The sequence below is a fragment of the Choristoneura fumiferana genome, chromosome 7, assembly GCF_025370935.1.
Source record: "Choristoneura fumiferana chromosome 7, NRCan_CFum_1, whole genome shotgun sequence".
In the NCBI taxonomy this organism is placed as follows: Eukaryota; Metazoa; Arthropoda; class Insecta; order Lepidoptera; family Tortricidae; genus Choristoneura; species Choristoneura fumiferana.
In genome coordinates this window covers 8,594,889-8,610,088 of record NC_133478.1, presented here as the reverse complement: position 1 = coordinate 8,610,088, position 15,200 = coordinate 8,594,889, and the positions used below count along the sequence as shown (strand labels likewise).

Below are 15,200 nucleotides of genomic sequence, written 5' to 3'. Positions count from 1 at the left end.
AGAAGCGTATGAAACATAAAGTGAATAGCAGACAGATTGAGGGATTTTCACAGAACAAGTATCATAAAAATGTCGCCACAGTATGTAGCGTGCTTTATATTCATGTGTAAGTTATGTAGAAAAGGGTAATATTGTACCAAAGCGGGAACAGCGGTTTTCATTTGAGTAGCCAACTTGTACGGGATTTCTGTTTACATTCTATTTTCTGTTCAATGGCAGGGTGTGAAAGGGCTTTTGAAAAGTTGGGAAATGTTGCTTTGTGGTAGAATCGGGAATTCCAAGCCAACAATGGCCGATTAAACAAATACATTTCAGGTTTTAGGATACAGTTAAATAAAATGTGGAATTCTAATGCATATACCTGTACTTATAACAAAACTTACTATCCTGTCAGTGTAATATTTTATTTCTTTGAATTGTTACTTACCTACATAACATTATATCTACTACATTACACTACATTATATCTCCTTTACATACACACATAGAGCATCAAGTTTTAAGTACATAAAACTATTTGAGCTCGTTCAAATATAAGCGCACTAAGCTGTAAGTAGTAGTAGAGAGCCGTGGTGGCCTAGTGGTTTGACCTACCTATCGTTTCTCAAGCAGAGGATCGTAGATTCAAACCCCGGCTAGCACCTGGAATTTACATTTGAAATTTAAAACGAGCTTTACGGTGAAGGAAAACATCGTGAGGAAACCTGCACAAACCAGCGAAGCAGTTCAATGGTGGGTGTGAAGTTCCCAATCCGCACTGAGCCCGCGTGGGAACTACGGCCCGCGCCCTCTCATTGTGAGGGGAGGGCATGTGCCCAGCAGTGGGTCATGTTAGGCTGGGATGATGAAGCTGTAAGTAAATGACTATTGTACAGTTTTATTCTGTATTTTTTACTTCATCGTCATCCACTATTTAGACATGGGCCTCCCCCAACGACCTCCAGGTGCTTCGGCTGGAAGCGGCCTGCATCCACCGTGAGCCTGCTGAGCTGGCAACGTTGCATTTTTGATAGTTTTTTTTCGATTATTCCATAAAAAAATAATGAAAATTAGAAATGTGGTCTGATAGAACTCTTCTTAATACGAGTATAATGAGTTAATGACAATGTGTCTCCTGGAATAATTACCTATTCGTGATAGACTTTATTTTCTTTAAAAACCGTTAATAAACATTTGTTCGCTTTAAAGAATATAAAAGTCTATCACGAATATTTATTGGAGTAGACACATTAACTTATATATTAAGAAGAGTTCTATCAGACCACATTTTTAATAATCATGAAATTTTTATGGAATAATCGAGAAAAACTAACAAAAATGCAACGTTGCCAGCTATTTATTGGAGCATACGAGTACTACCACAGAATCAAAAGCAGCTATCGAATACATACCTGACAAAGATTATTTTTAAAGCTAGTCGTATTTTTAATAATTTCAATGGAAATTGTGACGTATTATGAAATTAATAAGGTTCAATTTCCGACTCAATACAGGTGGTCGCTAAATCGCCTCTACCTTATTAAGGGTTAATCAGGCCCCTTAATAAAAGTTACAAATGCTACAATCCTTCCTAATTTATAAATGCGAAAGTTCGTGAGTGAGTGAGTATGTTTGTTACTTCTTCACGCTGAAACGGCTGAACGGATTTGGATGAAATTTGGCAAAAAGTCAATTTATAACCTGGATTAAATCATAGGATACTTTTTATCCCGATATTTCCACGGGATAGGGATAAAATCTCCAGATAACAACCGCTGGTCTTAGAGTCATGAAATTTGGTATGCAAGTAGCTGGTACTCTGAAATAATACATAGGATACTTTTTATCCCAATATTCCTACGGGATAGGGATAAAATCTCGTAATTTCAACAGCTGGGTTTAGAGTTCAAATTTTGGACAGGTGTTCTTAACACAACCTCAATGAAGACCACGATATAAATTTTGGGAATTTCCAGGGGAATTTTGTAAAATCCCCCGGAATTTCAATTGTAACTGCCAGATCGAATGGTTTACGCGTGCGAAGCCCAATAATGTAGAATTGTACCACTTGTATATTTTATTAAACAGGGGCCAGGTCATCCGTCCATCTAGTTGGTAGACGTCTTACGCTATGCTTGCCGATCCACGGTTACTTAGTGACTTACGCTCAAACTCCTACCTACTTACATTAATTTCGTCAATTTTTCACTAGTGACCGTCTCACCTAAAATCGATCTTCCCTTAGATTGAATAAAGTATTACTCACAAGTTGGCTATCATTAGTCATTCAAAGAATTTCATAGACTCGAAAGTGGAAAAAAAAGATTTTAAGATTGTCTACTTTCGAGAGACGTGCAAATAGAGCCGACGTCATACGAGTAAGCAAAAGTCACAATACAACTTGTATTGTGCAAAAGTTGTCTATGTGATCAAAAATATTTGAACACATTGTTGGGTAGGAAGACAGCTCCACCTACGCCAGCCACCAGATATCTCCGATGTTCAACTGAATACACGTATCAAATTATATATATAAAGTTCAAAAATAAAAATGGAAAAAAAACTTACTGGTCATTCGATGTAATAAAATAAATAAATATTTAAGTAAATATTTTTTCTCAGAAATTGGCAACTTTACAGGATTGCTATACACTAAACCTAAACTTACTTCAATCAATGTATAGTCATACAAGTTCGTCTAATCAATATTTTCACTGAAAACTATGTTAAAGGTACAGTCAAGGGCAAAGATATCGACACGGCCAAAGTTACAAAAATATGTATACACGACTTTATGCACTTAACATTAAGGCCGTGTATACATATTTTTGCAACTTTGGCCGTGTCGATATCTTTTCCCTTGACTATACGAAATATGTCCATACGTATTTTCTTACTTTATTTATTTTGCCACGTTCCCACATCGGAGCTTTCAATTCGCTACAGTTGAACAAGCCCAGATAATCACAGGACATATTAAAGGTTATAAAATAAATTCCGAAGTAACAAAAGCTTTTCTTCGTAAACAAATACTTTAAAGCAATTTCCATCACATACTACCCTCTATCAGTGCGTGGTCGAGTGAACAACACATCCGCGAGCGGTTGGATAATTTTGATATCTTAATAAGGCCCGTTGTCGGCCTCGACGGCCAAATTACACCTGTAAAACATTTACAACGCTCAGTGCTGAACAAACAAAAAATTGCATTTTTTATTTAACGCAATTTTGTTTTATGCTCCGACGAGATAGCCTCGTGATTTAAAATTTATGAGTGTAAAGTTAAGATGTATTGTAAAATCTAAAGTAGCAGATTGTGCGGTTTAATGGTAAGTGTTCTGTCTTTATGGATCTTTCAGTTGGTGCTAAAGCCCAAGTGCGTTAAAAGTCTTACTGAAATCTGGTTAAAGACACTTACCTAAATAGGTAGGTCAATCAATCAAACACTTATTTATTTTTAAAACATAGGTAGGTATTACGGATAAATGTGTAACAAATTTACAAGAATCGCTATGCTTTGCCGCAAGGCGTACAAATATTTTAGTCATAAATTTAAGCTTATATATAATATACCTAAGAAATAAACACATGCAGTATTCCCATTTCCATATTATTTTTGACATAAAATACATTTGAAATACATACACTACAGACACACACTGAAATTGTAGTTAGGTATAGTCAAGTGCAAAAATGTATCTATTCGAACCACTCCAAAGTATGTTACTACGATCTTATTGCGTCGGAATAAGTGTCTGTGGTACTTTTTTTTGAAACTTTGAATAAGTTCATATTTTTACACTTGACTGTACACTGAAATTGTTTTAACCCTTAATTTGGCACCGAGAAGAATACTGGACATTCTAAAAAAATAAATCTACACGTAATATTAAAACATGGAGTTTTTTTTTAAGTAGCATAAATTAATTAAATGCTAATATTATTTCACCAAAAAATGTATCAAGCCGGTGGGAAAGCTATGTGTTCGTCAGTGGCCGCCAAGATGCAGAGGAGGAAGGTCGCGTCTAGCGGCTCCGGGTAAGTGGTTTTTTTTTCTTGGTTTTGTATGAAATTGTTATGAGTTATTGCCATTGTGATATTAAGTAATAATTAAAAAACATATTTCACTATAGTTGACACTAAGAACACGTTCTGTTTGTGTGTTTAACGTTTGCAAAGTATAACGTCCATTATACTTCCCGTTGCCAACTACGCAACGTTTTAACTTGCTTTTGCTACGTCCAGCATTCTTCCCGTTGCCAACTGCACAACGTTTTAACTTGCTTTTGCTATGTCCAGCATACTTCCCAATGCCAATGATGTAGTTTTTTTATAAACTTCTGTCATGTCCAGTATAATACACTTTGCCAAATATGAGTAAAGTGAAATAAAAACTACTTTTATAAGTTTAACCGGTATATGTGTGTCTGTGTGTAGGTCTTGTCTGTCTGTCTATTTTAATTTTGAAAACAAGTTTTTTAGCGGTCATTCTTAGCAAGATTTCAAAATCGGTTAAGCCATTTTTGAAATTTTTGTCTTTGAAATGACCGAAAAAGCTACCTGTAACTTTTGTAGTTATAGAAATGGGTAATTAATTATTAAATCGTTTGGTCTCAGGTCATCCACAACTTTTCGAGAGGCCGAAAACTTGTCGGATTGATTCCACGAGTCAATGCAATATCAAATATAGACAGTTCTAGTTCAGATGAAGAAGAAATATCACAGTTGAGAAGAAATAGCACTTCTCCAGACGCTCCTACTATTAATTCCTCATTGGAACGAATCAATTTACTTGGAGAAGATTCTGACAAAGATATATAAAAAATAAATAAATATAGATACAAACCAAAGTAATAACTGTGAAGTAAATCTTCTATCACCTATAATACGAGAGGTTATACCACTTAATGGGGAAATAAATTACGAGAATATACCCAGTCTGTCGTCTATTCCATTATTTGCATCTCCTGCTAAACCTTCCGCATCACATGTGATAATAAAAAAAACCTCGTTGAGTTTCTTGCCGGATTCTTCTCAACAGAGGTTTTTCCGAACCGGTGGTAGGTTTCTTTTTGACATTCATAAGTGCTTGTTATAGCCTAAATTGAATAAAGATATTTTGACATTGACTTTGACTTTGAACACCTGCCATTCGAGAACCTTTTGACCCCATCGGCCATCAGTCCTGCGAGCAATGTGCCCCGCCCATTGCCACTTCAGTTTCGTAATTCTTCGGGCTATGTCGGTAGCCTTAGTTCTACTGCGGAGTCTGATTCTATCCCGCAGAGAAACCCCGAGCATAGCCCTCTCCATAGCCTTTGAGTGACTTTGAGCTTCCTCATGAGGCCCATCGTTAGCGCCCACGTCTCAGATCCGTATGTCATCACTGGCAACACACACTGGTCAAAGACTTTTGACTTCAAACACTGCGGTAATTTGGATGAAAAGACACTGCGAAGCCTCCCGAACGCTGCCCAGCCGAGTCGGATTCGACGAGTGATCTCTTTCTCGAAGTTGGACCTACCTAACTGGACCGTTTGTCCTAGGTATACATACTCGTCAACAACTTCGAGCGCAGAGCCTCCGACTATTACGGGAGTTGGCACAACATGGACATTAGACATGACTTTTGTCTTGCCCATGTTCATTCTCAGGCCAACTCGGTCGGAAACTTTGCTGAGGTCAGCGAGCATAGCACTGAGGTCCTCCATGGTCTCAGCCATGACTACAATATCGTCGGCGAATCGAAGGTGAGTGAAGTACTCGCCATTAATGTTGATGCCTCGTCCTTTCCAGTCCAAAACCTTAAAAGCATCCTCCAATGCAGCGCTGAACAGTTTCTGAGAGATCACATCTCCTTGTCTGACTCCCCGTTGCAGAGGAATAGGCTTCGTGATCTGGTCCTGTAGTCGGACGGACATAGTGGCGTTTTCGTACAGACACTTCAACACTTCGATATACCGGTAGTCAACTTGGCACCGCTGGAGAGCCTGCAGCACAGCCCAAGTCTCGATCGAATCGAAGGCTTTCTCGTAGTCCACAAATGCAAGGCAAAGGGGGAGGTTATACTCTTCGGTCTTCTGTATAACCTGCCGCAACGCATGTATGTGGTCTACGGTACTATAGCCTTTTCGGAAGCCGGCTTGTTCTGGAGGCTGAAAGTAATGTAGTCTTTGTTATTAATTACAAGAGCGGTATGATAAGTTACTTAGACTTTTTTTTGGCAATGAAGGCGTCTTTTTTTCAATTATTTCCATTGAGAGTATGATTATTTTCAAAGTAGAAGTATACTAAATTTATTATCATTCCGCTATTGTAAATAAAAGATTTGTCTATTGTGCTCATTTTAAAAGACTGACTTTTGACTTGGTTCAAAAAGTATTGAAGAAGATTTATAGGTTTAGTATAAAAATGATCTCATGATAGTGATGCTTGTTATTGTCAGAAAATTGATAATATTTTAAATTTTTGTATTTTTTTCTCGACAGAAAATTTTCAAATAAGCTGAATGTAACAATTGTAAGTTTGTTGATTGTTTAAAGTGATTTTCTAATAAATATTTTTACATTTTGTATACTTTTGTTTGATTAAAAACAAATAATTGGGAAACTACATATCTTTGGCAATGACCAGTATACTAGACATTGAAACAATTGTCCTGTCCTCTGCCCAGTTGGCAACGTCCAGCATACTTGACATACGTTTTTTCTGAAATCTATTGACATTTGATTTTTTTTACTATTTTACCATGTATATGACAACATAATTGCGTCGGAATAACTATAACTTTTAAACTTTGAATAAGTTCATATTTTTACACTTGACTGTACACTGAAATTGTTTTAAAAACAAAAAGGCCAGTGCTTTGATTTCCACTTAGATCTACCAAGTAAAAAGCGGGTAAAAAATAAAATAAATAATAATAAATAAATAGGAAAAAAGCGGGTAGTCACTTGCATCTCTCTGTATCTGCCACTGCTGAGCGTGCAAAAATATCTGACACGTCCTACCAGCCTTAGAAATAGAGTCGTATCAGATATTTATGCACGCTTTGCTGCATCTGATTTGGTGCCGGTGACTGTACTGTATAAGAAATCATCTACCGACTCTTGTTTTGGTTTATTCTTTAACTTATTTATTTTTTATAAACAGCAATAGCAACATATTACTTACTGAAAATTACGTTGTATATAATATTCAATTAAATTGTTCTTAATGTAACGTTGGTATCAACTAGAAACCAAAATCGTATTTCATTAAATTAGGTAGGCATGGTGCAAATGAAATGTGATTTCATACGAGTGAATTTTGATTTGATTCTAAAGGAGTTCGCCCATCTAACACTTCAGAAGCTCATCCCAAGAATAGCTTTCAATGCAAATGTACATGCATTCTTGACCACCCGTTGTCTGTTTCTGCAATGTAGCTTTTCAGCAAGACGACAATAATAGAATTCGATGAAATGAAGCCTTTCTTCAGGTGACTCATCGTCACCACTGATTTGTCAAGCATTGAAAAGAGATGCACTATTGGAGACTATTGAGCGCTTAAAACCTTTTTAAAATTAGAACTTAACCTTTTTTTAGTTTGAATTGCCAGATCGCCTTTTTATTTACTCGTAACTGTGTAGGACTTTTGTCAACAAAATCATCCAATAACGGTTTTATTTTTTCCGAGTGATGTACGAAACCCCAAATAGTGAAATGCGATGCCGAGGCGTTGATGGGCGACGAGCTTAAACTTACAAAATTTGAACTGCGCAACCTCCATTCGTATTACTAATTAATTAAACTAATCAAGGCGTATCTCCAACGTAACTTCACAGTTGAAAGGCAGCAATCGTTACTTGGATAATTATTTTATACTCCATCTGAAATTGTTTCCTCCGTCAATTTGTCCGTGTAATTATTTTCTTACGCTCAACTAGCGCTAAACAAAGACAGGCTGTTACCGTTTCTTTGACTCGAAGCGTTGTCCCGTGAAATCGACAGATGTATAAAATAATAACAGAAAGTTGCTAAGTGATTACATAGAGGTTGCATACTACAGCGGATCTATTTGAGGAATAAACGCTCGAGATCAGTGCTCGTTGAAGATACCGCAAATGGGGCGCGAGTGGGGCATCCCGAAAAATTTACCTTCACTTTATAAGTACATTTTATTTCAAAATAACCTCCGCTGTGTGTCTATCGATCTGTACATACCGTACCATAGTACACATACAGCCCTTAGTTCCGATATTAAAAATAAATAAACAGAGTAAAAAAGTTTGACCTAGTGTGAGTCGGAGTTTCTCATGCAAGCACACATGAAGTGTTCCTACCCACCGAAACAAAAAAAATACGTTTCTTGTATTTTTGTGAAGTAACATGCATGGTTCGTGCAAGTCGGTTGGAAAGGGTATAAATATCAGTAGGTAAACGAATTAGCCCACTCCCCCTATATGCCTCTTTGGTATCTTCAGTACCTACATAGACATAAATAAATAAGATGGAGCGTTTCTCTGTACATAATGGACTATTTTTACCCATGCTTCGTTCTTGATACAATAATAAGTAGGTCGTCGAGTTAAAAAACAGTATGCCAAATCAATTTTAAAACGAATTAAAATACAATCAGAACTGGTATTATCAAACCTTTATTTATTCGTAAATCCGTGAAGAGATTTAAGCCTTCACTGAGACTATTTCCTCATAGATGCCATAAGGACCCTTTTGCTACGGATTGTCACAAATGATTTTTTCCTCTGTTTTAATCTTAAAAAATCTGGAATCTAATCTTTATTATCATTATCAAATATGTTAGAATGTGTCGTTATTTATAACTATTTTATCCTTACAACTTATTTATTATTACATTACTAAAATAATCTATATCTATTTAAGAAACTATTCCTACAACTGTACATACTTAATAGATAACGGATTGAGGCGCGTACTTTCGTGCATGATTGCAAAGAGCAGAGTGGCGCAGTGGAAGCGTGCTGGGCCCATAACCCAGAGGTCCGTGGATCGAAACCACGCTCTGCTATGTATCTTTTTGTATTTTTTATTTGTTCGAAACAAATAAAATAAGTAAATTGCCATAGGTAAGTATATGATCATCTTTATAACTTTGCGATATCTTGGAATTATGTTCTTTTCTTTATTACACGGAATCGTGGGAATAAGCTACGTTATCAAGATTAGCCAGCAACGAACACAGCGATATGTACTTTATTTATTTTTCCTGTCTCTTTCTTCATATCAGATCGACTATAAGTATGACAGAGATAAAAATGCGCTGTTGTAATAAAATCGAACCTCATTGTGTTTACCTGCGCTAAATGTTACCCAAACTAATTTTACGATTATGACGACCTATGTAAACAATTACGTAACCCAATTCAAAGAAGTATAGATTGCACTATAATACGTTTTATTAGTTGGGGCTTTTGTTAAACGATTCCAGTAAGTCAGTTTTTGCTGTCCCTCTCTGTGCGGAGCCGCCATCTCGAAGTCTGCGACGATCATTATTGAAATGTCTACGTCGACCACCCAGGACACACTGTCGCAAAGAACTAACTATCCAATTTAATAGCTCACTTAACTTATAACTTGAGTCAACCTACAATATTAACTTGCATTAGTATAATCATGCACTGACTACACGATAAGTTGGCAGCGCAAAAACTGGTCAGAAATAAGTATATGCTCTTATTACTAAGGATAACCAAACGGGCATTTGCCTGTTAGGCTGTCACTATACAGAACAAGTTATTGTAATGGATTAGTAATGTCTGGACGTTAATTGTCCTTTTTTGTAGCAAAAACTGGAATGTCTTGATCCCCATTATTCATACAAAGACAAGTTTCAATATTAACAGAAGCGTCTGCATCCAGTTCAACTCTGAAGCTTTTATTTAGTGGTTGAGAAATTTGAAATACCTAGGCCTTACCGAATTTAAGGTATGCGCCTTTTACTTAGAAAAGTCTGCTTTAAAAAATACCACACACTAAGTTTGAACCAGCATAAAAAGGATTTTGTATGTCTCACAGAAATTAGGCCAGAGTTCGTGCAGCCAGGCTCCGCCGTTGGTGGCCGTTGGGATATTTGAAATATTTCACAAATTGCAAGATTGCCTGCCACGACGTCGCGAGCGACGAAGCATCGATGGCGACATAGCGACAATTAACAACCAACTGTCATGTCGTGTTCTTGTCACACAATAACATTTCTGCACAAAAACTGGCAAATCAATTGTGTTATTATAATTACTGCAATGGTGACAAAGATCCATCTGTCGTGCATGCTGTCTTGCAATGTTTCATTTTTTTACAAAACGAGTGTAATTATTGATTTTCAAACATTGTACGCTACACTAAGTGTATTTTATTGATGAATTTATTCTGTAAATATTGAGTTGTCTTCAATTTTTCACAATTAACTATAGGAATGTACCTACCTACACAAGCACGCAGCGCACAAAGACTTACATGTTTTATTTTTGACTATTTTTCCTATATGTATTTAATTATAAGTAAACGTTTTAGTAGGTATTTAAAATTATCATTTTTATCGAAGTATGTATACGTGAACTATATTATTATATTATTGTTAAAGGTCTAAAACTCGTTTTCCATGTTTCAATTCTATGGTCATTATAATTCGCTATACTTGTAAGATATTATTTACGCCACACAATGAAAAGGCCCAACATAGTCGCAATCTAATAATAATTATAGCATCCATTTACCTCTTCAAAAGTACACGGATATATCAAATAATCTATATAAATAACGTCGGGTTTCAATGGGCCCGGCTTGGAATAAATCAAATAACTCTGCCGGATTCGCTGTCGTTGGCAAATGTGTCTTCATTCATGCCAGTACGCTAACGCATTCAAAAGCTATGGAGAAGACGTTCCAATAATCTTTGATTAGTAATCAGTACAAATTTCAATATAAACAAAAGAAGATAAATAAAAATTCCTGCTTTTTGAGCTTTTCATCTTTTCGGATTTTAGACAAATAAAAAACGTGCCAATATGCTGAGGCATGCCATCAATCGTCTGGAGCCTGGATTTCTGCAATTTTTTAATCTTGATTTTAGGAGCATAAATATTCGAAAAATCTTTACTTACTTAAAGTAATACAATAACTATAGTTATAATATAACTGTCACATATTTGGTACTCCACATCAGAACAAAGTAACCTAGCCATGGTTGTTTTAGATTCTAAAACTTTGAGTGTATTTTGTTTGACTAACGATGGTACGATGATGGAGCAGTCAGCCAAGCACTTGAACTCCTAGACAGAATGACGCAACCTATGAGTATTTGGGCTCGCTAAACAGGTTTTAGGGTAAAATTTGACCAAAGGTACTTCCGCGGTCTGATAATGGAGTAATTAGGTAGTTACCATTGAAGATAATTTTTTTTAGCTTTGAAAACTATAAATAATATTTTTTATTATTATGACAGCAACTCCACGCAAACATTTTTCCTGACTGACGCGCGCAGGTTTGAGCAAAAATAGTCTCCACCCGGTATCGGCACTGACGGACAATGCATCCATTATTGAGATGCAAGCGCCCGTCGCATCTGCACTTCGATTGCAACTACTGGACGCGAGGCGGGAATGGATTAAATTCAATTGCTGAATTGATGAGATTTAATGAAAAAATTGGATCTTGAAATAATGTTGGATTACAAGGAATTGTGTTTTATTCTGGAACGAGCCGCTTTAAAATTACAAATTAATATTGCCTATTTTCTGTTTATTTTGCACTTTATCGTGCCTAAATCCGTCTGTCAATTTAGTACTAAAACAGGATTACTTGTAAATAAGGTAGATTGTTTTTTTTTTTCAGATGATATTGAGACTAGATTTGATGTGACATAACTACACATTTGTAATTATTTTTATACTATAAGTACGTAATAGTTTCTAATGATATTTATAGTAGTGTATGTTACTAAAAGTCTTAATATTTTAATTGATTTACCCCCGACAGACTCAAGAGAGCTGCTTACTAAGGGGAGACGGAGCAGTGGCTCTGCCTTGCCAAACCCCAACCTCTAGCAACCCACCTGATTATAGTCTAGAAGACTGATTGCAGGTTTAAACAAGGAAAAAAATACCCTGGACAGTCCATCCCAGCCTATATACGTCCCACTGCTGGGCACAGGCCTCCTCTGAAAACAAGAGGGCTTTAATTGAACCATAAAACATATTGATTTATGTGCCATAACTATGGGTTCCTAAATACTTGTGTATTAAGCAAATTTATTTAATAATAAACATACCTAATTTCAAATAGGTATACGAAATTATTAGAATGATCGCTTATATTTCAATCAATCAATCATTTTATTTGTCAAAAAATAGGTAGTACAGAGGTCTTATGAGTAAAATACATATATAGTGTCACTATGTTGCACCATGGGGCATAGTACAAATATACATATAGGCATTGAATAATGACTTCATGCATGTTTTGTTATTAAATATTTTATAGTATAAATTTACCATCTTTAATTTTTAATATTCGTGAATTGAATAATATGCCTTTTCGAGTAAAGAGTTAAATAATATAATTTCGGCTGTTCAGACTGTATTATTATTTTTGGCAAATTGTTGTAAATTTGATCAAAAATATCTAAACTCGCTTCTACCTATACGCTGTTAACCATAGAGTCGAGTTGAAGTACATTCTAGATGTCATTCTTTAAACACTTCAACCTGTAGATTTTAATTGTAAGCTTTTAAATCTCCTATTATTTCTTTTTCAAAGCATTTCATAGTAAGCCGCCATTCTCTCCGGCAACGAAAAGAAATAAAAGTTAAAGATCAGCGTTCGACGACTAAAATAGTGTTGGACTCAATTCAAAACTCTTCGGAATTACTATACTATTTGTTACTTTCGCCCATTCAGTAACTCAACGCGTCTTAGTAATTTGTTTCTCAGGAATTCGGTTATTAGATGACGATAAATTTTCCATGTCCTGAGGGGAACTGTTTTCATAATACTTTCACTGTACGAGTAGATTAAACGTTATTTATTGTAGCAACGTTTTTTATGCTCGACGAAAGATCGTAATATTTATTTAGGAAAGGGTTTGAATTGCTATGTAAGGAATCTGGTAATACAGACAGGCCAGGTGTTCCCAAATGGGGCACTGTGGCGCCCCGAACCTAACCTGATACTAACCGCGTGTCCAGTGCCAGTAACCCGCTGTCTTACTCTGTGCAAGCACTGCTGCTTCACGGCAGGATTAGCGAGCAATTGGTAGCGCGCATCTTACTGCCCAAACATAGATTTCAACATTGGTATGTTAAACGTGTCAGGACGTTTAAAACTTCTTGTCCCTTCAAGGTCAACTGAGCCCATAGACCACTTATCTCGCGAATACAGTTGACACTTTCGTTTTTTTTTTGGGTGACTCGTCCCACTTACCGGTCAACTCAGCCCGTGGGCTAAGTCAACCACTGATTTATCGCTATTGCATGTTTTACAACTATGAATGTTTTTTTTTGTGTGTGTTATTATTGTATCTATTCCGGCTAGCAACCCCACCAAGCTTTGACAAAGTAGATACTAAAACTCTATATAAATGCGTCGCAAACTGACAAAGTTTGGGAATCTCTGGAATCTGGATATTTGAGGTTATTTATTCATGCCATACTTTCTTAAGTAGAAGCCTGTTTTTGACGCAAATATTAGTAGCACACTACTGTTGCGAATTGCCCTAACTAAATAAGACATGCGTACTTAACACAAATATTTTAAAGTAATTGTTCACTCTGTACTAATTGCCTGTTAAAAGGTAATACCATTGCACAAAACGTAATAGGGTTTGTTAATCTGATTTTCTGTTATTGCAACGCAACATTCTAAAGGATTTATTACAAAGCAGCGTTTAAGAAAGAACCTGGATCCGAGGGCTGAATCGCGGAGCTGAATCTGCAAAATGAAGCGTTAGAATGTTTTAACCGCAGCTTGATTTATCGAGACGACTTTGAATTTGAGAAACAACAACATAGCGACCCTATTCAAACCTCGTCTTTTCAGTTTACATTTCTGTTTAAGTTTAGTACACAAATTCGACAGAGGGAAGAAAAGCAGCGTTGTATAAGACGACGATGTACCTATTTGGTTGCGCAATGATTTAAGCGAATTAGAGGACGGGGTCCGCACTCGCCTTTGATGCTTACGCGAAACATTGCTGGTTCGTGCAAAATGGAATTCTAGTTTCACACGCAACAAATGTACTCATTATCTGATGAACTTTGCTGTGTTCTCAAGGTATAAAAGACTAATGGAGAATGTAGAGATGGCAGCATCGCAGACAATTCAGATTAATGTTTTGTGAAATGGAGACATTGGATAGTATTTTATTTGTTTATTCCACGGAACTAACAATAAGAGGAACAAAAGTGCTTACATGTCATTGTGTTTTTTTTTCTACAATAGATGTCGCTACTTTTCGGCTCCCCAGCTGTCAATGAAAGCGCCTTTTTAGTTTTAGTAGATTACGATTCTCACCAATGAATTGGAATCCTTCTTGAACCACAATCTCTGCAAAGCCCATTTTCTGAGTCAACTGTCAATTTCAACTTTTTTTTGTATAGGTACCTAACTAGGTAACTAGCACCTAGGCGATCGAGGTTTGCACGGAGTTTTTCTCTGTCGGAGTATTAAAAAAAAAACAGGTCATATTGGTAACCCATATTCTACAACAATTCAAATAACCTTTAAAAGTAAAAAACAAAGAGTACCTATAGATGTATGATGAGTATTAACTATGAAACAAATAAACTAAGTAATAAAGTTATAAGTATAGTAAGGTCTAAACGCAGCGTTCGATTCTACGTCGTCTATTAACCATTGCCAAAAGAACATATAAAAAAAACTAAAATTCTTTACTATACTTCGTTTTTATGGGATTAGAAATAAGGTCTTGACGAGTCTTTATATTAAAAAACGTTGGTTTTTAATAAAACAGTAACTAATACTTATGATACCAAAATGTAAATGATCATATGTCCTTGCAATTGTTACATATTTGCTGTGACTTTATTTTTCAAAAGTGTTTTTCGATAAAAAGACACGTCAAGATTGCTACCTTCTTTTAATGCTAAAAAAATCAAGTATAGACGTTACGTTGTGTTTACAGACTCTAAAGTAGTTTCCGGGTAAACTTTCTAGAACCAGGCGAGCATCACACGTACAATCTTT

General features: G+C 36.0%; 1 non-coding gene across 1 annotated transcript; it reads left to right on the top strand.

The window, feature by feature from the left end:
• Nucleotides 1–8,937: 8,937 nt before the first annotated feature.
• On the top strand, nucleotides 8,938–9,009 carry TRNAM-CAU (transfer RNA methionine (anticodon CAU)). Its single transcript has one exon. It is a non-coding gene; the product is annotated as a tRNA-Met (tRNA).
• The last annotated feature ends 6,191 nt before the right edge of the window (nucleotides 9,010–15,200 follow it).